Here is a 25,254-nt window from a genome sequence, read left to right as displayed (position 1 = left end):
TCTCTAAATAAACTGCACTCAGAAATACACAGAAACTCAGTGACTTGATTTAGAAATGATCAGGTCATGTGTCCGAGCGTTAATCACTGAACCTCAGGTTATTTGGTGTTGTGATTATAATGTGTTATAAACATCGTTAAAATGCATTCTGTTTATAAATGCATTATAAAGCCCACTATAAACTGTAATGCCTATTCACAAATAATTATAAGAAATGTGTATAACGCATTATAACATGTAATGAATGTGTTCATAGCTCATCATCATTACCCAGTGGATGTTTATTCTATCTTGTCTTTTACAATGTTCATATAAACATTTATTATAACGCGTTATGTATCCGAAAGACATATAGTCATGCTTTATAAACTGTAATGAAGGCATTATAAGGCATTGTGCATGCTATGCATATACATTTATATGAGTATTTATATAACATTTATTAATGCTTATTCTAATGCTTTAATAATTTGAGATACATAACATTCTAATAAAAATCGAGAATTAACATTTGCTAATATAACTCTGGTGTGTGTGTGTGTGTGTGTGTGTGTGTGTGTGTGTGAGAGAGAGAGAGAGAGAGAGAGAGAGAGAGAGGTGGGACGCGCGCGTGCACTGTAGCTCATGACTATATGCTCGCGCACACTGTAGCGGCTCTCAGACAGCACGAGCTCTTACTACGACCTGAACGGATGCGCGTGCATCTCTCTCGCTCTCTGTCTCTCCCTCGCGCTGTCATTTTAACGTTCCAGCGCGTTTATACCGGGAAAGCGGAACGGATGTGAGGTCATCATCTTCATCACCTTCATCATCTTCATTATCTTTATCTCAGAGGAGGTAAAAAATCCGCAGGCGGAGCTCGAGCGGCGGAAAACACGCGCGATGTGTCTGTTCGGGCGGTGAAGATTCACGCGCTGAGAGTCTGTTTCCTTCCGCGCGCACTCCGGGATCCGGTCTGGGACTTTCTACTAAACACACACACACACACACACACACACACACAACAAGCCAGTCTGAGAAGCGGAGTGTGTGTCGTCTTTCCGCAGAGATTCAGAGTAAGTTTTAACGGTTGATGTTTTTAGAGCTGTGTTAGAGCTGCGCCCTGTGCACGCTCACGGTGTGTGTGTGTGTGTGTGTGTGTGTGTGTGATGAGCGTCACAGCGCACCTTGCGCTGATCACTGCATCATCTATGAACACCATATTCCATGCCTTAAACAAGTTCATGTTGTTTCCTGCGCGGTTTACGAAGCTGTACCTGTGGGTTAAACGCGCGCGCGGGTGTGTGTGTGTGTGAGTGTGAGTGTGTGTGTGTGTTTAACGCTGGTTCTCACTTCACTGTAATGAACACTTGCTGATGGAAGTGAGTGAGAGTTTTGATGTAGAGACTGAATTCTTGCATGTGATGGTTAGATGAGCGTCCTGCTGTATCCAGTGACCTTATCAGAGAATTAGAGATCTTTTGGCATCTTTAGAGGTTTGTTTAAGTTACTTGAGGTATAATTGAAAATTTACGTTTTTATATGTAATATCAAAATCTTCAAAATATATTTGCCCAAGTTGTGAATTTCTGTGTGTTTTTGAGCAGTTTATTTTGCGGATGATGTTACTGAGTCTCTCTGTGGCTGAGTTTCTTTCAGGAGATAAAATCATTTTATTTATTTATTTTTTTGTTAAAGCTCTAATTCTTGGCCATTTGCAGAAAAATTTGCACATTTTATTTTATTTATTTATTTATTTTTGGATTGTTGAAATATTACATTAACTGAATACATGTTGTCACAGAGTAAGTGAACCTTCACCGAGTTATTATTGTGAAACTCTGAGAGATTGAGCTGTTGTTTTCTTGTCAGGATGATAATGTGGATATTCAGTGTTTAGTTTTTGTTAAAATCCAGGAGGTGTGATTTCACACAACAGCCGTGTGTTTTTCTGTACTTACAATCATGCTGCCTGGTTGCCATGCAACGCTGATTTCCTGAAGATCATCACTGAGTCTCATCCTCTTCCTCGAATCTGATGTCATCACTCTGCTTTTCACCTCAGTGATGATTCAGATCATTTAGGAAACTAGGAAACTTTGAACATTTTACCATTTACTGCTTATTGATGATGAGGGCGGTTTTCATCAGATTAGATTTTTTTCCGATTCTGTTTGATCACATTTCTATTGATGATTGTGTTGCCAAACATACAGCACAAATCTCGTCTCTCATGAGAATCATTAGTGATTAGTGCTTCAGTGAAACGTCTGAAGTTTGCAAATGTTGATGACTTTAAAGTGCTCTCCTTTTTGGAGGACGGGAAGTTCATCAGTTTCTGTATTGATCAGACAGTTAAAGTGAAAGAAAAGCACTTTCTTCACTGAGGGCTGTTTAAATATGCAGCAGCTCTTATCTTTATTCCTTCTGATAAATTTACGGCCTGTAACAATGAAACTGCTTTTCACTGAGATTCAAATCCAGCTTTAAAATGTGTCTCATTCTTCATCAGTGAAACTCTAATATCCATTTATATGCATATAGAACATAACAGTATTTAGTAGGTTGTGTCTTAGCTCAGTGGGTAAGACACTGATCTAGTGATTAGAAGGTTGTGATTCCAAATCCCAGCAACAAGAAGCTCACAGTGTTGAATCCTTCAGCAAGACACTTAACCCTCAACTGCTCAGCTGTATCCTCTCTCAGTTGTAAGTCACTTTGAATAAAACCATCAGTTAAATGAAATACATTTTTTTGTTTCAGTTTAAAATGTGTTTTTGTTGTGAATACAACTGAAGTAACAATAAATACAGCCACAGCAACAACCACAGCAACAACCACAGCAACAACAACAACAACAATAATAATAATAAGAAGAAGAATGCTCAGTGTTATAGTACATGAGCATTTGTTCCTCCTTCTCTAGTATAAATCTGTACTTCAGGAAGGTCAAAGCTTCTGTGAAATGAAATGTTCATCTGTAGAAAAAAGGAGCAAAGACTCAACTTTAAAGTCTAGAATTGATTTTGTGTCTCAGTATTATCCATGAATGTATCCACAGCTTCTTTTACTCGATTTGAGGAGTGAGCAGTTTACGAGAAACCTTATTTTTCTGTAAGTGGGTCAAAGCAGATTGTCGGCGTCTCAGTGTTTAGTGTCTCTGTGCTGCAGATTCTCTCTTTTCATTCCTGAGATTCAGAGCTCAAAGCAAGGACAAAAACCTGAATGCAAACAGGAGCTGAATCGTCTCTCACAACTGAATGATGGGATAAAAATATAACATTTCCTGAACAGAGCTGCAGGACGTACTCACTGTTACAGCTGTGCAGATTTAGGACCGTGCTAATAAACATAGAATTCACTTTTAGAGAAAAGGGTTTCTCAGGTCTTGCATTAGGGATCTTAATAATTAACTGATTAATTAACAATCGATTGATCAGTACTGTCAGTCTGAACAGAGATATATGACTGCTCTGCTCTGGTTCTGGTGTAAATTCTCATCTGTGGTGGAAATCAGGAGTAAATCAACCCAGGATAAGATGAAGATGAAGATAAGATGAGGATAGAATGAGGAGAAGATAAGGAGACGATGAAGATGAGAATAATATGAGGAAGATAAGATGAGAATGAAATGAGGATAAGATGAGGATAGTGAAGAAAATAGTGAAGGACATGAAGACTCTTTTAGGGTTTTTTAAAATCATGTGATTGAATCTGTTTATTCACATGACACATGGCTCAAGTTGTGTGCTGATGGCTGGCTGAAGATCAGTAAATTGGTGGTTAAACTTGCTTTCCAGTGAGTCTTCATTTTTTACATATTTGTTTTTATATTCAGGTTTTTGACAAACTTACACTGAAGTAGCATCAAAAAATGTTGCATTTGATTGATGGCTGCAGACGCTGTGATGGAACTGTGTGTGTTTAACATAAATGTTAATGTGTAATTGTGAAACGCTGGCGATGTCGGTGCACGTCAACATCCTTCACTTATTAAAATCAGTATTTTCACATTTTCATTGATGTGTGATTTAAAAACTGACATTTTAAAAATATTCAAAGAGACTTAAGCATTTCAATTAAAAGCAGTGAAACTTTAGGAAGATGAGCAGATCTCAGTACAACATAAACTCTGACAGTCTGGAGAATTTATTTTTACAGAAACACAGTAAACCCCCAGCAGTAGAAATGTGAGCAGTGTGAGCGTGGGGTGTGAAGTGTGGCTCTGACAGTTCCTCTGCCTCAGCTACATCACTCCGGATCATAATCATAATCCCTCTCAACTACAGCTGTCTGTGGGAATGTTTTTATAATCTCACTCACACACTTAGTATTTTTGTTCGTACCTACCCGCCATATTTTCTAATCAATTTAGTTGGTTCTGTTTCCCAAAATATAAACAAACTAGTAGTGTAACAAACTAGTAAACCACCGCGACTCTGACCAGGCAGTTACTAAGGATGAATCAGTGAATGCTGGAAATACATCACACACCACCGCACGCTCATATTAATGTTCATGTTTGTGTTCATGTTAACGTTTGTGTTCATGAATGTGGTCTTTGGTTGTCTTGTGAGTTTCATATGTGACCACCAGCATGCATGATTTTCTTTTTTGTTGCATCGCGCACGATCCCAGTCCAAGGGACACGCGTCTCGTCTCAACCAGATGCCTTGTGAACCTTTCTGATAAAGTTTCTAAAAAAATTGGATAGTGCTTCCTCTATTCATATCTGTATTTGTATCTGATTAGAACACATTATTTGTCCGTTCTGAATAATGTATTCATTACATCCCTACTTCCTGTCCTCACTTCCTTCCTTTTGTTCTCATTGATGTTCATTCAGAGAGAAAAACCCCACAGGTCTTTCAGAGAAAGACAAAAAAAAAATCTCTCTTGAACCTTCTGACATTGTTATGTGTGTGTGTGTGTGTGTGTGTGTGTGTGTGTCTGTGTGTGGGTTTATATTTTATACATATGAAATAAAACATTTAAATTCATTATTATCTGTTTAAAATAAATTAAATACGTCTTTACTCTAGAATTGATGAATGTGTTCATAAGGAAATAAATCAATAACATTTCCACAGTAACTAATACTTTTATTATTATTATTATTATTATAAACAATTAATCAGTGTTCATCCCACCAGTAAGTAAACTTAATCCCACCCTGACTGACATGAACCATCACTGTGGGCTTCATTTTAATATTTAAACAACAATTTAAACATTATCATTTACACACATGACAATTAATACATCAGTACTGACGTTTTATTAAAGCTGAACTTCAGGTTTTTTAATCTTAATGTCAATCTTAATGCAGTTAATGCAGTAAGTAAAATGTAAAGCATTAACAGTTTATGCATATATATATATATATATATGTATTACAGGTTCAGAGGTTTGATTAATGGGATTAAAGGAATATCTTGATGTTCTATTTCAGTCCAACATTTACGGTATTTGGCAGATGCCCTTACAGAAGTGCTTTGATTAAAAAATAAATAAATAAATAAATCCTCATACTGCTTCACTAGGTCAGGGATTAAGGTTCAAGGATTTTAGAAAGAAAAAAGAGAAATGATCCTGGTCAATAGCTGCTGATGTCTGATCTATCCAGAGAGGGTTTCTTCAGAATGAAAATTCAATCTAATTCAATTCAATTTTATTTTGTATAGCACTTATAACAATGGACATTGTTATAAAGTAGCTTTACAGAAAGTCTGGATAAAAAATTAAAATTTAAATTTATCCCTAATGAGCAAGCCGGAGGTGACGGTGGTGAGGAAAAACTCCCTGAGACGACATGAAGAAGAATCAGACTGAAAAGGGAACACATCCTCATCTGGATGACACTGGATAGTGTGATTATAAATAATTCCCTTCTATAACTGTGTACTACACAGTATAGTCAATCAGTGTTAAGTGTATTAATTGGGAATAAATAAAATAAGGGAATAACTCTTGCTGTCTTGAGTGCAGTTAGTACATGACCAGATGTTGTGGAGTCATTAATGATAGTAATGATGAAGGGGAGGACGTCTTGTGAGATGGTGTGGAGCATTTTGGAATGCATAGGATTCAATGGGGAGGTGGTAGGATTGCAGAACAAGATGACCTGCAGGATCACACCTGCTGATTGATGAGAAAAATGTGTCAGTGAAAGCGAAGGGGAATCCTGAATCCTGTAGTGTAGGAGTCGGGGTAAGAGTGAAGGCCTGGCAGATTTTTTTCAATCTTCCCCATCAAAAAAGGTGGCAAAGTCGTCAGCAATAAGGGAGGATAGTGAAGGAGGCAGTGGTGGGTTAAGAAGTGAAGAAAAGATGTTGTGGAGCTTGCAAGGAATTTGTGCAGAATCTTTCCAGCTTTCCCTTGTTGACAAAATGTATTTTGTTTTATTTAGTCATCTTTATTCCTCATAAAACAGATTCTAGACTGAAGCATTTCTAGTTAGAAAAAGCAAATAATAGAGATTAGAAATAAAAATAAGTCCTTTATGGGTAAAAGCAGTGAGGAGTGATGTACAGGGATGGGTGTGTATATCTCCTGAGCTCTGAATTCAGTTCCACTCCATTTATCGTACTGCTCTTATGCAGATTGTGAGTAAATATCCGCTGGCTGCAGTGTCACTTGATGCCTGGAAGAAAACGTGCAGAAAAAATTTAGATTGCAGATTGAATCGTTTTCCTCTTCAGAAGAACGATGTCACAAAGGAAATGGTTATTTCTGAGCATCACTCAATAACATAAAAAATATAATAAAAATGAGATGATGTTTATTAACATCCTGACCATGTCCTCTATGATTGTACGCCCATGAACACGAGGCCCCGCCTCCCAGTATCTATGCTGCTTTGTGACATTTATCCACATTGGTTTGATAGCTTAATAATCTCTTAAACCAAAATTCCAGCTTTGTTAGGGAATCTACTCAATAAACTTGTTTAAGACCCACCCACTTTCATAGAAAGAGGTAATTTGACGTACACAGCAGCCAACCAATCACAGAGTTTTTGAGCTCATAGATGCTGTAATCAGTCAGAGCGAGGTCTCTCAGAAGAACGGGACTGAATAGTGTTGTAAAATCTGCTGCTGTGATGCAGGACTCCAGCTTCTTTATTCTGCTTATTTGGTTTTATTTCACCTGATTTTGTCTTGTCAGTGACACTTGACACTGGAACCTAACGAGATGATTCTGAGGGACTCGGTGTAATCTCGGTTCATGAACATTAATCCTCTTATCAAACTTATGAATATTAAGTAAATCCTTAACCTGTTGTAAAGAGTCTGATGACAGAAGCACTGTGTCTAATTATAACCTTAATTACTCCTTATGTCTAAAGAAGAGCTGTGGTGTGATTGCACTGATCCTCCTCCTCCTCATTCCTCATTATGGGGGGTAAGGGGAGGGAGTGGGGTATAGGGTGGACTAGGCAGTGTTTAGACAATGACATTTTTTCTCTCTCTCTCTCTCTTGCTGTCTGTCTCTCTCTCACACTGTCTTTCTCTCTCTTCCTCTCTCTGCACATGCGCTGAGTGCAGAGGCCATGCGTGCAGAGCTCTCTGGCGTTTTGCTAATTTTCTGCTTGTTTTTTTTTTTCTTTTCTCTACTGGAATTAAACAGTGAAAGTATTAAAGTATTAAGTAAAGTACACAAGCTGTAAACAACTGAAAGTCTGAGGCCGGCGTGGAGACGGAGAGTGGAGCTGTTAGTGGTGGGGAGCAGGTCGGCTGTGAAAACATTTTCTCTGCCTCCCGAATGAGCAAAGCAGTGGTGCTGTTCCTGACACAAAAAAATCTCATCAATAAGCTGATCCAAACCAGAATATGGATGAAATGAGCACTGGTACAATTTTCTCCTCTGTCTGCTCCTGCAACACGAGTTGTAATTTCTAACGTGCCCCCTTTTATTCAAGATGAGGTGATTATGTAGGAGCTGGCCCGCTTCAAGAAGTTCGCCAGCCCCATGAGAATGATTCCACTCAGCTGCAAAAACTCAGCAGTGAAGTTTTGTGTTTCGTGTCTTGTTTTATGTTTTTTTAAATGTTTTTTTTACACAGACAAGTTTTTATGTTTATTAATAGTCAAGACAAGACGTTTAGTGTGAATTTTAAATGCAAACATAGGCACAGTAATTACACCATATTTGCAGCCAAGGAATGCCTGAGATGTTTTGAGTGTGGGTACATCGGACACAAAAAGTTTGTCTGACCGCACAGAGCTGAGCAGCTGGGGAGCTCAGAGAGTTACTCGGGCGAGTTACAGCAGCAGCGCAGGGACAGTCAGCAGGAGAACACCAGGGAGCTGGAGCCTGGAGGGAGCGATACACAGAGCAGTGACACACCAGAGCCAGAGGTAGAACAGGTCAGTGATAAACACAACAGTTTCCCCAACACCGACTCTATCTCCTCGACCAGCACTAATGCTAACAATTGTGCCAATGTGGATGTTACTGCAATCAACATCACAGACAATGGAGATGGTGTTAGCTCTAACCCTGCTGCAGATGTTAGAGTTAGTAACATTAACCCGGCCTCAATGACTGCACTAATGTTGTAAGGCAAGAGCAGAAGAAGAAACCACAGAGCTCACACAGGAGAGTTTATGGATAATAAAGCAGAGCTGGATACAGGGGGCGAGAAGATGTACAAGGTGATGGAATCATCCAAACATCCACAGCACAGTGACGTAGGAAATGTTGTGATGCAGGAGAAGGAAGACCCGGGGAGCAGTGCGGGACCTACAGGAGGAGAACAGCTCACACACACATGGAGGAGGCAGAGGTCAACCCAGATCAGCCAAAGCACTCTGACTGTTCAGAACAGCCTGAGAAATTGTACACCACAGCACAGATTTACTGGTTTTTAGAGTTGATCGAAGGAAAAAGGAATGTCTCACTGACAAACTACTTCCCAGACAAAGCAAAATTTGTAAAATCAGCAAAACTTGCAATAAAAAAATGAAAATCTGAACATGCTCTCACCACACAGAAGGGTTAGATTAAGAAAATCAGCTGCAGTGTGCGGGACTGTGGACTTTCATACAGATTTATGGATTATAATGAAATTAAGAACGAGGGGGTTCGGGGCTTTGGGGGGAGGGTGTGGACGGGGGGCCTGATGGGTTCTTTTTAAAAATGTGCATATGTAATTAGGCTCAACTGATGCATTAAAGACATCTTAAAAAGTCAAAAGTCTTTCTCACTCTCTCTCTCTCTCTCTCTCCTGCTGAACAGAAAACACAATAAATCTTCCACTCTATATTCTGAAATAGAAATAACTGTGTTGAATCTGTGAGTTGGAGTGTACGGGTGTGTGTGTGTGTGTGTGTGTGTGTGTGTGTGTGTGTGTGTGTGTGTGTGTGTATGAGGACGTTTACTCTGATCTCTGCTGCTGTCTCAGGATTAGTTGTGATCCTAAATGCTGAAGGCGTGAAGATCCTCTTCAGCTCTAAACGCACATGAAGAGGTTTTAACTTTCTCATTCAGGACGTGTTCAGGACGTGTTCAGGGCGTGTTCAGGACGTGTTCAGGGCGTGTTCAGGACGTGTTCAGGGCAGAGATGTGACCTGAGGTGATCTCACTGTGTCCACATTCCATAAAGATTCCTCACAATCACATGTTCCACTTCTATATCCAGGAGAAAAATAATTATTATTTTAAAAGGAAACTCTAGACTGGTATTTGTTTATTGCAGTTATGTGAAAAATGGATCAGTCCTGAAAACCACATAAAGGAGATTTAGAATAAATCTAGTATTTTACAGTCTGTGGACTGATTTTTTTCAGGTGAAATCTCAAATTGTTATAAATGAATCATTTGTATTAATTTTCCTTGACTACATTGTTTAAAGTTCAGTGACCTCTTTTTGTTTACTTCAGTGGTGTTTTAAAATCATAAAAATAATAAAATCATGGACAACATTGTTAATAGTAATTGTGTGCATGGTAAATAATTATCAGGCAAAATTCATAATAAAGCCTGTAACACTATACAGTCAACCAAAAATTATTGCCATTAAGCACATTCTTTATTGATTTATCACTGATGATGATTTTCTTTGCAGTTACCAGGTTAATTATCCAAAAGATGAGCTACTAATAAAAAAAGTCATGGAATAGTTCAGACTTTAAACAATCGACTGGAACATACCTCAAAAGGCTGAAAATTCATCACATTTAGGAATCGCCAATTAGTCTCAAATTTTATTATTTTATATGATCTTATTAATTACATTTTAACAAATAATTAGAGGTGTATATGTGTATTAAACAAAAATAATTTTACATCTGGATTCCTGTAAAGCTGATTCGTGACAATATGTTTTGTTGACAGTTCTATACAAATAAAACAGAATTGAATTGAAAAACTCAAATAGTATATAATGACATTATGAATGAAATTCAGCATCTGCACGTGAATCAGATGAGTGCAGTCTCAGCACAAGAAAATCAAAACATAGTCACATTGAAGCCTGTGTCGGATCGTGGCGTTTGCAGGTGTTCATTTTTGTATGTGATGGATTTTTACATGCAACTTTGTGCAAATTCTGTGATTTAAAATCAATAAACAGAAAAAACAGACAGCAGCACTTTTCTTTCTGTTGTGGTAAAAATGATATAAAAAGGCCACAACATGTTATTTTAAATGACTAAAAACAAAATAAACTTCTGTTTCTATCAAAAACAGAATAGAAGAAAAATCACTTTGACTTGTCTGAACTGTCTCTAATTTTCTTTGGGTTTAGGCTGATTTAATCAACGATGCTTGATATAAAGTCAGTGTAAAATAATCTAGAGGTGATCATGAGAGGAAATGGACCTGATTGATGTTCTTCATGAAACTGAACAAAAATGAACAGTAAAAGCAGCTCTGTGTTGTTATGGTAACAAACAAAAAGAAATTTAAAAAAGTCATAAATTTGCCAAAAAAAAACACATGCATAAAATCATGTTTTACACATTTTAAACAAACTCTACACACTCTCAATTTAACACATAAGCATATATTTCAAATTTATTGGCACCCTGCGTAGAAAAGCACTGATTACGTTGGAGCTTAGTTTTTTGTGGACGTGTTGCGTTACTGTTTCTCCATGCTGAACACTTCGTGATGGAGAATCGGCTGAGGCTCGTACTCATCAACTTCCTCCTCAATTCAGACCGCAGGTTTTCAGTTCCAGCTCGGGGACACAGAGGTGACGTCCAGCAGCTGATTCTGAAACCTGATCAGCTCGAGATTCCAGTAAATCTTACGGCCCTGAACATCTGATCCTTCATCTTTCATTCTTCATCATCATCATCATCATCACTGTGTGGAGGTAAAACACTGAAACACCCTTGAATCCAGACTTTGTTTAGTGTTTAATGGTCTTTTCAACTATTTTGCATTTTCATATCTGAAGATGGACTCCACTTTGAATAAAAAATAAGTTTCATAAAAGGTTCTTTGGACAGTTCAAATTTCATAACATACAAATGTATTGGGTTTTTTATTTTACATATTGTTGCCAATATTTTTAAACCATTTGGGTTTTTGAAAAAAGAAAAAGAATGTTTATGAACTGTAAATATTAAAGATAGTTAATATATTAAATATTTTCCTCAAATGCCCCCTGACATTTCGAAGTATTTTGTACTCGTTTTGTTTTCATTTATTTCTGCTCATTTCTACGCAGAGTGCCAATCATTATGAGTTGAATGTATTCCTGTAATTTTTTTTGCTCTGAGACATGTGAAACCAGCACATCTTTTCAAACTGTAAAACTGATCAAATATTATATTTTTATTAATGGTGATAAAAATTTTGAATTTATTCAGTTTTGAAAGCAGAGATAGATCTTTTTAACTCAGATATTTATTTATTCAGATAATAATTTAGAATATAATGCAGTGTGTATACGACCATTTATGGTATTTCTTACGACAGGACTATTGATATTTATATATTTACGTATCGTGCTTGCGCTTAACTGCAGTTGTGCATTTGAAAGAGAGACAGAGTTGTTATGAATAAATGAATTGGTCATTTTGAGGCAGCAGGTCTGTGTTCGTGATGCTTCAGGTTGAATGACAGTGAATTTAAGAGCAGATAAACAATAAATAATAAAGAAGTTTAAGTCCAGTATTTTTCCTCAAAGCTGTGAGTCAGAGGCCCATTGAGGCCAGTTTACAGCGACAGAGAGAGCTGTTATTACTCAACACGTTTTTTTATGAAAGTTGAAGCCACAGGAATCCCACCGGAGCAAAGCGTTGATCGTCAGCTTCCAGGAGAATTCAGAGCAACGGCATCCGTCCTGCCAGCAGTAACCATGGCAACCTGTTTACTGAGAACAGAATTGGGGGACATTGAGGCTATGGCCTCAGAAAAAAAACATTCATTCACACACACACACACACACACACACACATATATATATATATATATATATATATATATATAAAATTTATAAACACACACTGAAAAACTCACTGCTATTAATACTCTGTTATTACTGAATAAATCACCACCTATCAGTACACAGCTGAGATATTTCATCATCATATATTAATAATTCCTGTAACACTAAGCCAAATTATTTTCACCTGTCTAAGAAATCTTCATTTTATTTCTTTATAAATTCTTATTTTTAAATAATTAAGGTAAAGTTCTACAATGTGTAATAGAGACATACTGTTAAACATTGTGATATTAAAACAAATCAGTGAATCCATGATATGTTATAAACTGGTTATTTTCCTGTGAAAGCACATCGCCAGTCTAATGCCTATTATACCACAGCAATTTACATTTCCTGTGTCGGAAAACCTAAAGTTACAGATTTACCTCTTACTATTACAAAGTGTGTGTGTGTGTGTGGGTGAGTGTGTGTGGGTGGGTGTGTCTGTGGATGTGTGGGTATGTAGATGTGTGTGTGGGTGTATATGTGTGGGTGTGTGGATGTGGGTGTCAGTGTGTGTGTGGGTGGGTGTGTCTGTGGGTGGTGTGTGGGTTTGGGTGAGTGTGTGGGTGTGAGTATGGGTGTGGTTGTGAACGTGGATGTGAGTGTGTGTGTGTGAGTGTGGGTGTGGTGGTGGGTGTGGTGGTTGTAGGTGTGTGATTGTGGTGGTGGGTGTGTGAGTGTGGTTATGGGTGTGGTGGTGGGTGTGTGAGTGTGGGTGTGGTTAAGGGTGTGAGTGCGGTTATGGGTGTGGTTATGGGTGTGGTGGTGGGTGAGTGTGTGAGTGTGGGTGTGGTTATGGGTGTGAGTGTGGTTATGGGTGTGGTTATGGGTGTGAGTGTGGTTATGGGTGTGGTTATGGGTGTGAGTGTGGTTATGGGTGTGTGAGTGTGAGTGTGGTTATGAGTGTCGTTATGGGTGTGGTTATGGGTGTGGTGGTGGGTGTGTGGGTGTGGTTATGAGCGTGGTTATGGGTGTGAGTGTGGTTATGGGTGTCGTTATGGGTGTGGGTGTGGTTATGGGTGTGTGAGTGTGGTGTGGGTGTGGTTATGGGTGTGAGTGTGGTTATGGGTGTGGTGGTGGGTGTGTGAGTGTGGTGTGGGTGTGGTTATGGGTGTGGTTATGGGTGTGAGTGTGGTTATGGGTGTCGTTATGGGTGTGGTGGTGGGTGTGTGAGTGTGGGTGTGGTTATGGGTGTGGTGGTGGGTGTGTGAGTGTGGGTGTGGTTATGGGTGTGGTTATGGGTGTGTGAGTGTGGTGTGGGTGTGGTTATGGGTGTGGTTATGGGTGTGAGTGTGGTTATGGGTGTGGTGGTGGGTGTGTGAGTGTGGTGTGGGTGTGGCTATGGGTGTGGTTATGGGTGTGAGTGTGGTTATGGGTGTGGTTATGGGTGTGGTTATGGGTGTGGCTATGGGTGTGGAGGTTGTTGTCTCTTTCCTGTGATGATCAGACCAGTGGAACAGTGGAACAGTGGAACAGGTTCTGCTCAGATTGTATTCATGCGATTAGCTGTTGAATTTGTTTGTTAGCTGTTTGAGTGTCACAAGGCAGAACTGCTGCTGCACCACTGCTTCAGTCTCATGAAAACATTTTGGCCCCTGGACACTGAAATCTGCTCGACATGCGGCTGGAGAGAAGCTGTGAAATAAATGAATGATTAGGAGTGAAATTATACGGGAGTTTTCAGCACACATGCAGTCATGATGGTTGAGGAATAAATCATTTATCATCAGCTTAATGACTGCAGTTATTCCAAAGACATTAATGCTTTATAGATTTGTGAATTTATGGGAAATGGTAAATCATGGAATTATGATCACTGAGTCGACAGTTTGATTCCTGTCAGTGGATGATAAATAAACAACAATTTAGAGATCGCTTTCCATGAACGTGTGCAACAGTATTTGAGTTTGATTGTTAAATATCTCGGTGCTTTTATGTTTCTGCACTTGTCCATTCAGAGTGTCGCATTGCCTGGAAACTACTTCACCTAATTTCATCTGCTCTGCTGCTGAGAGAAGACATCACAGAGTTTTGTCAGATAGGAGAGACTTTAATCACTCTGAGACTTGGCATATCATAAAGGAAGCCCAGGACACAAGCGAACAGATAATAATAATAATATTTTCAATTCTTTGTGTTCTCCGATAGCTTTGCTCACAGCTCGACTTTTTCTCCCCGCGGCCTCGCTGTGTTCTGCAGCATAGTCAGTGAAAGGTACTGAAAATGGTTTAATGTCAGAAAAAGTTCTTAGTTTGGGTGAAAAATAAAAAGCGTGAACTATGCTATGATTCTTTTTCTGCAGTAAAAGTCAACTTAAAAATCAGCTTAATGTTATCAGTATGATATTTGATACCTGATGTGTCACTGACATTTATTCATACAGAAATATATACAGAGCGATGTGGAACACTGTACCACTCCAGCAGCTTCATTTATTCTCTTTAAAAAAGGTTTTGTAACATCAGGTGTGGGTTTCCCAAAACTTTCATAAAGCTAAGTACTTTGTTACCTCGTTTGTTAGAATGCTCTTGAATTAACAAGATTTAATTAGTTTCCCAAAATCCTTCGTAACTACCATAGTGTGTAAACTCGTTTGTAAATTAACGAGTAACCTGACCCATTCGTTACTCACTAAGCACTTTGTTATTTGGAGCTGTGTGCAGTTTTACCCCAAAGAGTGTGGAACAGATGTACACATTTGAATGAAGTAAATTCAGTGAACTTTTTACATAGCTTTTGTCCTCCCTTTGGTTGTTGTTTTGTCACTGAATTTACTTGATTTAAATGTGTACATTAGTTCTGTGATTGAATGGATTTGCATTAACACAGTTTGTTTTTGTACAGCAACATGATTTGGAAAAGAAGGGAGTATCATTTTTGATCATGTATTCAAAGCCCTGGACTAAAACTGAACTCCATGTAGTCAGCTGAGCTCAGAAGCTGTGCGGCAGTAATGCTAACTACACTACCATACACCACATAAGCTACTCAAGTTAATTTAATACTAGTCAGCACTAACATATTCCTACTGTATGTCTGTGTCTATTTCTGCAATTTAAGCCATTGATTAATCTTTTAAATTTACCTCTGGACTGTGAATTGACTGTTTGACTATCGACTCTTGTGGCTTTTTGCCAGACGCGGGCTGGGCAGAGCCAACAAAGAACTACTTACAGCTTGTTTGTTAAATCTCTGATAACAAACGCTTTCGGAAAACACTCGCAAAAATGTCCTTCTTTGAGTTGTTTATTCATTAAGATTGATTGTTATCGGGGAATTCTCCCCCCCAAGAGGTGCACAAACAGTTTAAACAAATATGCAAATACAACTTACATCAATAACAGATGTTTAAAAAACACCTACAGATGAAAATATAATGTAAATGTATGTAAAATCTCTTTGATAATCAAAGACTAGGTTATCAATACCGATTCATTCACCTTATTGAGTCGTTCAAAAGGACTAAATCATTCATGAATGAAACATGTCTATATTTAATGAACAGGATTTAAATATATGACACACACATTCAGTCTCTGTAAAAAACACAGACATTGTTCTGAAGAACAGAAATTTACAGTTTATAAAATGTAGATTATCCTGAACGAGAGTGATGGAGTGAGGAAAGCGAAAAGATTTCTCATAATGCAGATGGCCATCTTATTCTTAAAACTGATGAGCAGGTACCAGTGGAACACAAACTGATTTCCTGAGAATTATGTATGAATTTAATGGTAATGTCATTGGGTTATATTTAAAATCATATGAAAGAAGTTGAAATAAAAAAAGTTTGAACAGTGAGCTGAAGAATATTAATGGTTCAAAAGCTTTTCAGACCTAATGCACAACTTTTTTAGAAACTATTCATGCCTGTGCAGTCGAGGGCCATAATCACAACAGCTTGTGGTGATATTCTAGTTTGGAGCCGTGCTGGTCCAGTGTGCGACTTCGACCTGGATATAATTCCAACTGAATCTAATTAATAAACTTTATTTTTAACCTCATGCGCATATGATCAGTATATGAAGCTTTAATATCCAGTTACATGGTGCTGTAAAAAAAGATTTAATATGAAAAAAGAAAATGTCTTGGTGGGTCATGGCTAAAGAAAAAATAGTTCAGAATAGAATGTCCAAGTAAAAATATCCCAAATCCGAAAGGCAAAAAACCCTAGAACTAAATAATGGCTTTAAGTGATCTTCAGTTCTATACACACTTGTTGCTTCACTTTAAATCCATCACACCAAAACACATGGACTCAGTCTAATTACACACCATTCTCTAAACACCCCTATCTCTCAGCCTTCTTCTTCTTCACCTTATTTTTGTTGTCATAGTAAATAATATCATATCAGCATATACACAGGTGAGTTGAGTAAAATCTGCTGGACAGGGATTCAGTTTTATTTCTATATCAGAGTCACATCATATTAAACTACAATAATCACATATAATCTGCTTTAATTTCACTTTGAACATTTAGAGTTCAGGATAAGTTTGAGTTCTTGTCCCTGTTTCTTTCTGTAGAAAGCAGTTTTTAGTGGAGTGAGTGGTCAGAGGAGGGTGTTGGTGTGGAGGGTGTTGGTGTGGAGTGAGTGCTCAATGGAGGGTGTTGTGTGGAGGGTTTTGGTGTGGAGTGAGTGGTCAGTGGAGGGTGTTGGTGTGGAGGGTGTTGGTGTGGAGTGAGTGGTCAGTGGAGGGTGTTGTGTAGAGGGTGTTGGTGTGGAGGGTGTTGGTGTGGAGTGAGTGGTCAGTGGAGGGTGTTGGTGTGGAGGGTGTTGGTGTGGAGTGAGTGGTCAGTGGAGGGTGTTGGTGTGGAGTGAGTGGTCAGTGGAGGGTGTTGTGTAGAGGGTGTTGGTGTGGAGGGTGTTGGTGTGGAGTGAGTGGTCAGTGGAGGGTGTTGTCTGGAGGGTGTGGTCAGTGGAGGGTGTTGTGTGGAGTGAGTGGTCAGTGGAGGGTGTTGGTGTGGAGGGTGTTGGTGTGGAGGGTGTGGTCAGTGGAGGGTGTTGTGCGGAGGGTGTTGGTGTGGAGGGTGTTGGTGTGGAGGGTGTTGTGTGGAGGGTGTTGGTGTGGAGTGTGTGGTCAGAGGAGGGTGTTGGTGTGGAGTGAGTGGTCAGTGGAGTGAGTGGTCAGTGCAGGGTGTTGGTGTGGAGTGAGTGGTCAGTGGAGGGTGTTGTGTAGAGGGTGTTGGTGTGGAGGGTGTTGGTGTGGAGTGAGTGGTCAGTGGAGGGTGTTGTATAGAGGGTGTTGGTGTGGAGGGTGTTGGTGTGGAGTGAGTGCTCAGTGGAGAGTGTTGGTGTGGAGGGTGTTGGTGTGGAGGGTGTTGGTGTGGAGGGTGTTGGTGTGGAGGGTGTTGTATAGAGGGTGTTGGTGTGGAGGGTGTTGGTGTGGAGTGAGTGCTCAGTGGAGAGTGTTGGTGTGGAGGGTGTTGGTGTGGAGGGTGTTGTGTGGAGTGAGTGGTCAGTGGAGGGTGTTGGTGTGGAGGGTGTTGGTGTGGAGGGTGTTGTATAGAGGGTGTTGGTGTGGAGGGTGTTGGTGTGGAGTGAGTGCTCAGTGGAGAGTGTTGGTGTGGAGGGTGTTGGTGTGGAGGGTGTTGGTGTGGAGTGAGTGGTCAGTGGAGAGTGTTGGTGTGGAGGGTGTTGGTGTGGAGGGTGTTGGTGTGGAGTGAGTGGTCAGTGGAGGGTGTTGGTGTGGAGGGTGTTGGTGTGGAGTGAGTGGTCAGTGGAGGGTGTTGTGTAGAGGGTGTTGGTGTGGAGGGTGTTGGTGTGGAGGGTGTTGGTGTGGAGTGAGTGGTCAGTGGAGTGAGTGGTCAGTGGAGTGCAGTGTGTTAATTGAGGTGAGAGAAAGTCCTCTCCTCACACTCAGCTGATTAGTAAAGTGTTAAAAGGCTGTGCTCAGTGTGAGCGGAGTTTAAACACTCGAGCCGTGAATGGAAACCGTCGGGCTGCAGCTCGGGGAAAATCTCACAGCAGCTGAGGCACTTGGCAGAGTTTTTGTGCCGTGATTGTTTGTGAAGTTTGGAATGAGTGTGAGAATCTTTTAAAGGCCTAAGACTGAAACTCACAGAGCCAGGGTTAATGGATACAGCTAATGAGTGTTGATAAATTACGATAAAACTTATTTGTGAATTAAGTTTCATCTCCAGACTGAAATTTCTATCTGATATGAACTGTTTCTGACATTTTCTCACTTGCTGGTGTTTTGAGGAAATTCTTGTATACTATCATCACTCTTTTTTTCACTAGTGTGTCACTTTGACTTCCTGTTTAACCTTGTACAATTCACTTGATTGCATTTCAGCTATTAATGACCGAAACTGAGCCTTAACTTCATCTGAAATTTAGACAGCTGAATTTTTCTCTCCAAAATGGAGCGTCTCAGAGCCTGGTGAAATTTTCTGTGTGTTTGCTGTCAGTCATTTAACCTCAGAAAACAAACAGAAAGGAGTGAAGAGATGGCCGTGAGTGGAATAATAAGCGTGTGTCAGACGTTCCGGTGAAGATTTGGTACTCGGGATTATTTGCAAACATACTTGTTATTCCTAGGCGGTGTTTAAACTTCCAAGCAAATATCTTTATGCAGCCCCAAAAGTCCAGAGACACTGAGCTGAATTATTCAGAACACACTGGTTTTGACACTTACTGACACTTTATATTTATTTAAAGGAATCAGACATCACTTCTGTGCTTTCTCTCTTCCTGAACCGAACCAGAACTACGCTGCAGAGATACCGATTTATCCTTACGTCTAATGTGATACTGTGATACTATCACACTGTGTAATGGCAGCCATTTTGAGGAGTGAACTGAATGTTATTGAGTCTGTACTTCATTAAGCAGATTTATTTTCATTTATACTGATAATCAACTATATGGCACGGTGACGCAGCAGGTAGCACTGTCTCCTCACAGCTCCAGAATTCCTGGTTCAATCCTGATCTTGGGTTACTGTCTGTGTGAAGTTTCACACGTTCTCCCAGTGTTCGTGTGGGTTTCTTCGGGGTTCTCTGGTTTCATCCCACCTCCCAGTAACATGCCAGTAGGAGGATTTGCTACACTAAATTGCCCCTAGTGTGTGAATGTGTGTGCTGTGATGGATTGGCATCCTATGCAGGGTGAATTCTCTTGTCTTGCGCTCAGTGTTGCCGGGATTGTCTCTGAATTTACTGCCACCACGACCGGGATAAATACACCACACTACCTACAGTGTAATGACAAACTATATCTTCAACAAGCAGCAGTGCAGCAGATCATCCCTGTTACGACTGGGAATTTTATGCAAGTAGTAAGTATTGCTAACATTAGCAAAAGTTAGTTAGCTGAGATGGCCCTCCCCTCCCTATAATGAAGAGGTTTTTCTCCTCCGCAGCAAACACACTAGGATTCTTTACCCACCTGGACATGAAGAGTCGCTTGGCTTCTATGCTCTTAAACGCTTTGAGGCTCTCCAGAACAGGAAGAGGGGTGTGTATGAGATAAATAAATCAGGAAAACACACATTTGATAAGTTTTCCATCAATTTACTTGGAATCATCAGTTCAGGGGAAGTACTTATGGATCATAGTCTGTTTTATCTAGGAATGGTTTAAGACAGGTGATTTGTTGAGAGATCTAATGTGAGTGTAGAGTCGAGAAAAACTCCAAGATTCCAAACAACCTGAGCAGATTTTACAAACACACCATCAATGTTAACAGAGAAATCAGACGTTCAGGATGTGTGGGATTTTGGCCTACTGGCAGTATTTCTATTGTGTCTGTGTTTGAGAAAGTTCTCATTGATTGTAAGCTTTAGGAAATGTTGGAAATGTATTAGCCTGTTTTGGAATGATGTACTGAAAGAAGTGTTCAGAGGAGAACACACTGATGCAGAACAAAAACGTAACTATTCTTTGTGTTTCAGCAGAATTACAGCGTAGTGAGTGGAATCTGTGTGTTCCACTCGTCTGTACTGGCAGCTCGTTCATTTTAATAACACATGGATTAATCACGGCAATTAAAACACCTCAGGTTTCATTCTGGCTCGATCAGTGAGAGCAGATGGACAGGCTTTATTCCTGCAGCATGAAAACCCTGAAATAAAGAGAAACTCCAGAACACGATGTACAGCATGAATCCCACAACATCACAGAAACAGTGAGTTAGCATCAGGAAAAACTTTTTATACTTTTTACTTTTTACAACTTTTTTTCTGTTTTTATGTTATATCCTGCAGAGACAAGAATGTAACTGACTTAATAAAAAATATAAATAATTAAAAAAAATAATTTAATTGCTTCACATTGTTGTAGTGTGATTGTGTAAGGGAAACTATAGCATTGAGAACGTGTTTGTGTTCATTTTTTCTGTGCAGCTTATTTGAGGGAAGAAACAGAAGAGAAAAGAAATGAAATAAAGTGACCTTAAAATCATGACTGTTTAATAAAAGGCTTTGTGTTTAATCAGTTTTCATTTTTCTTGATGAAAGTCTTGGTAAATTCTGTTGTGATCCACTTTACATCGTTATATTCCCAGAAATGTGGTTCTGTGTTTATTAATATGAAATTCAAAAATATTTCACATGTCCCATAAAGTGTCAGCCATTTTTTCACATATTCTTACTAAAAACGTTCACAATAAGACCTAAAATATGCAGAGATTAGTGGGTTTTTTTATATCTCTTTTCTCTCTCAGTTTTTGTGAACATCTGGAATGAGCATAAAAGACAATTAAACACAATTAATTTATATTATTTATTTATCACAGAGTTCTTATTAGCTTAATATTCTTCTTTTTGATGACCAAAACATATCCCTTATTATCAGCATTTCATTTAATTTACTTATAAAATATGACAAATATATATATCTATATATATATATATGTTCCTAAACCATCTCGTTGTAGATTTCTCAGAAGTGTTTAGTACATTCTCAGGTTTATTTATGGATCTGTTTCTTTAAGAGAGAAATACTGTATGTAGAACTGTATGGAGTTCTATATACCATGATATAAATCCAAATAAATAATTAAAATTGAAAATTAGAAGAGAAGCCATGTGTCTGCTTTAATTTGCAGAGTCTCAGCTCTTTCTTTAATAAACGACTTCTCTGTGCTGCCTGAAACACTTGGGAAATAAAAACCTTGTGCCATTAATCACCCAGAAAAACCTGACACACATTCTGCGACAGGTGCTGTCTCAGTTTAGTGTATTAATTTGGTGAGACCCCAAGAGTTTACATTCATCTCCTTCCTGTTTGCAGATTTATGATGTAGCCTTGTTCGTGATAATCGTTTAGCGCTGTTATGTTCCATTTCTTCATTAATTTATAACCAAAACCCTGAAAAAGGGGTATAATCAAAGTGTTCTGCCTTTTTTTTTTAATAAACATATCTTTATTCACATAAAATTCATTAACACAGACGCTGAAATAAGGATGAAAAATGCAGAGCAAATTGTGAAGCTGAGGAAGCCGTCACACTTTTACTGAGCTGTGAGGTTGGAGGAGAACCGGACTGGAAAATAAAAATAATCTGTATAAATAATCTGTATTAATCTGTTTTGCTCTTTATAGCATGATCTTTGCTGTCCTTCTTCTTATCCTTGTTCAGACAAATGATTTGATCTAAAAACCCAATTTACCTCTTTGACCTTTAAAAAAAGTGAAATGCAAATGAACTTCAATAAAATTTAGTAATGAAGAGATGAGAAAGTGACGCTGACAGATCTGACGAGTTCAAAAGGAAAGTTAATGTTTATATTATTATAAAACTATATATTTAATGTTGGGGGCACGGTGGCTTAGTGGTTAGCACTGCTGCCTCAGGGGTTTCCTCCGGGTACTCCGGTTTCCTCCCCAATCCAAAGACATGCATTGTAGGCATCTCTAAATTGTCCGTAGTGTGTGAATGAGTGTGTGAGTGTGTGTGATACAGTGTGTGATTGTGCCCTGTGATGGGTTGACACTGTCCCCCGCCTTGTGCCCCGAGTCCCCTGGGATACGAAGTGCTACAGAGGAGGGATGGATGGGTATTTAATGTTTAAGTCAGCACTGTTCTTTGATTTATTTCTCTTCATCAGTGAATCTGAAAAAATCTCTAGAGAATTTAAATCCATGTCAGGATCGGTAAGACGAATAGTAAACAGCTCTGATGTAGTGATGTGCTGAATCTTTGAGTCGACTCTTTTAGATGAACACAGAGAGTTGACCCTAGATTTTTTTCTTCCTTTTTTCTCTTTTTTTTATTAAAGCAAAGCACTTATTCTTGCAGTGTAAATTCAAAAATCTAAATTCTTCCATGAAAATGTCTTTTCAGCATCTGAGCTGTTCATTAGAGTGATGCTGAATTGTGAGTTTGACTCTCAGTGTTATGAGGCTGAATGAGGATCCGCTTTACTGCTGCTGGTTAAAGAACTACACACACACACACACACACACACACACACACACACACAGCTGCATAATACCATTACTGCTGAGATGCTTATTGTTTGCATATGTGTAGTGTTTTGCTGATTTTTCACAATTATTTAAATAAAAATATAAAGTGCAATGCTTAGGAATGTTATTTTGTTCATTAGAAATTAGAATTCCTGGAACAATTTCATTCACAAAACAATTACTGGTGAAAATACCACAAACTGTCAGGGTTAGAAATTAAAATGAGTCGTTTAGGAGCTGAAAGAGTCAACTCTTATTGATGAGCTGTGCCAAATGATGTGACTGACATCACTACGCAGACATTTTCTGCTTGCCTGCACTCATGTTTCCATGAGTCATGAGATTTGATGTTCCTCATGAGATTGGGAAGAAAGTTGTGTCACTGGCTGAGTGAAGTTTCCATGCGAAGGATAGACACGTCTCCTGCTTGTTTCACTCCTCGCATGTTTATTAGAGACACAGTGGACATGTATAGAAATATCCCGAGTAACAGAGACGTGATTAAACTAAATCCTCACAAACCCATCGTGTCTCAGTCACATGAAATGATCTTTAACTGTACATTAAGCGTTTTCTCCTGAACACGTGTCTGTTTTTGATACAAACATCACTTTGTTATTTGTTTGTATTCATAGTAAATAAATGGACTGGACTGAATAAATCCTGGTCCTGGGTTTTAGGCCAATATTTATGCAGGTGTCGAAGCTCAGTATCAGATCAGGGCAAATCTGATTTATTTCAGGACAAATCTGGCGTCTTTCCAAACAAACATGCATAATACAGTAAATTAACATCTGTGTATTCGTCTCCGTCAGCAAAATGAGTTCACATCCTGCTTCGTTTAAATAAACATTTTTACTCCTGCTTCACCTTCCAGCCTCAAAACCCAAATCCTGTGCTTCTGAATTTGCATGCTCGTTAATGAGAGAATCATGCTGAGACAGCGGGTTAATTGTCATGTTTGTATGGCGGCTCGTCTCAGTTGTGTTGGAATCGTCTCTTCAGTCCGATCTGCAGCTCAGTGTGGCATCTAATTAACGATGTTCTGCCAAGTCTCATGCTGGAACACGAACCGTTAGCTCTGATTAACACCAGCCTATAGTGTCGAAATCTCACATAAATTTATATCTCTGATTGGACTCTGATTACATGAACAGTGTGTGTGTGTGTGTGTGTGTGTGTGTGTGTGTTGGGGTGATGGGTGTATATAAGGATGGACTGAACAGGACGGAGATAAAGATGGAGGATAAATCACATTAATGTTTACTGTCACGCTCTTGCTGTTCACATTTAAGGACAGTTAAGACAGTACACTGCACATTACACTCACTGTCCACTTTAATAGGAACACCTGTAAACCAGCACATTTATCCAGTTATCCAATCAGCCAATCATGTGGCAGCAGCACAATGCATAAAATCACGCAGATACAGGTCAGACACGCTAAACACGCGCAACAGAAGCGCTAAACACGCGCAAGAGACGCGCTAAACACGCGCAACAGACGCGCTAAACACGCGCAACAGACACGATAAACACGCGCAACAGACGCGCTAAACACGCGCAACAGACACGCTAAACACGCGCAACAGACGCGCTAAACACGCGCAACAGACACTATAAACACGCGCAACAGACGCGCTAAACACGCGCAACAGACACGCTAAACACGCGCAACAGACACGATAAACACGCGCAACAGACGCGCTAAACACGCGCAAGAGACGCGCTAAACACGCGCAACAGACACGCTAAACACGCGCAACAGACACGATAAACACGCGCAAGAGACGCGCTAAACACCCGCAACAGACGCGCGCAAGAGACGCGCTAAACACGCGCAGCAGACACGATAAACACGCGCAACAGACGCGCTAAACACGCGCAACAGACGCGCAAAACACGCGCAACAGACGCGCGCAAGAGACGCGCTAAACACGCGCAAGAGACGCGCAAGAGACGCGCTAAACACGCGCAACAGAAGCGCTAAACACGCGCAAGAGACGCGCTAAACACGTGCAACAGATGCGCTAAACACGCGCAAGAGACGCGCTAAACACGCGCAACAGACGCGCGCAAGAGACGCGCTAAACACGCGCAGCAGACACGATAAACACGCGCAACAGATGCGCTAAACACGCGCAACAGACGCGCTAAACACGCGCAACAGACACGATAAACACGCGCAAGAGACGCGCTAAACACGCGCAACAGACGCGCGCAAGAGACGCGCTAAACACGCGCAGCAGACACGATAAACACGCGCAACAGACGCGCTAAACACGCGCAAGAGACGCGCTAAACACGCGCAACAGACGCGCTAAACACGCGCAGCAGACGCGCTAAACACGCGCAGCAGACACGATAAACACGCGCAGCAGACGCGCTAAACACGTGCAGCAGGCGCGCTAAA

At 39.8% G+C, this 25,254-nt stretch overlaps 1 protein-coding gene across 1 annotated transcript in view; it reads left to right on the top strand.

The window, feature by feature from the left end:
• The first annotated feature begins 644 nt into the window (after positions 1–644).
• cntn5 (contactin 5) overlaps positions 645–25,254 on the top strand; it is a 129,197-nt gene continuing 104,587 nt past the window's right edge. The window contains exon 1 of the mRNA XM_026911248.3: positions 645–1,055. The gene's annotated coding sequence lies outside the window, so the exon portion shown is untranslated. The remainder of the gene's footprint in view (positions 1,056–25,254) is intronic.

This window comes from Pangasianodon hypophthalmus, chromosome 6 (genome assembly GCF_027358585.1).
Source record: "Pangasianodon hypophthalmus isolate fPanHyp1 chromosome 6, fPanHyp1.pri, whole genome shotgun sequence".
Taxonomy (NCBI): domain Eukaryota; kingdom Metazoa; phylum Chordata; class Actinopteri; order Siluriformes; family Pangasiidae; genus Pangasianodon; species Pangasianodon hypophthalmus.
This window is presented reverse-complemented; position numbering and strand designations above follow the sequence as displayed.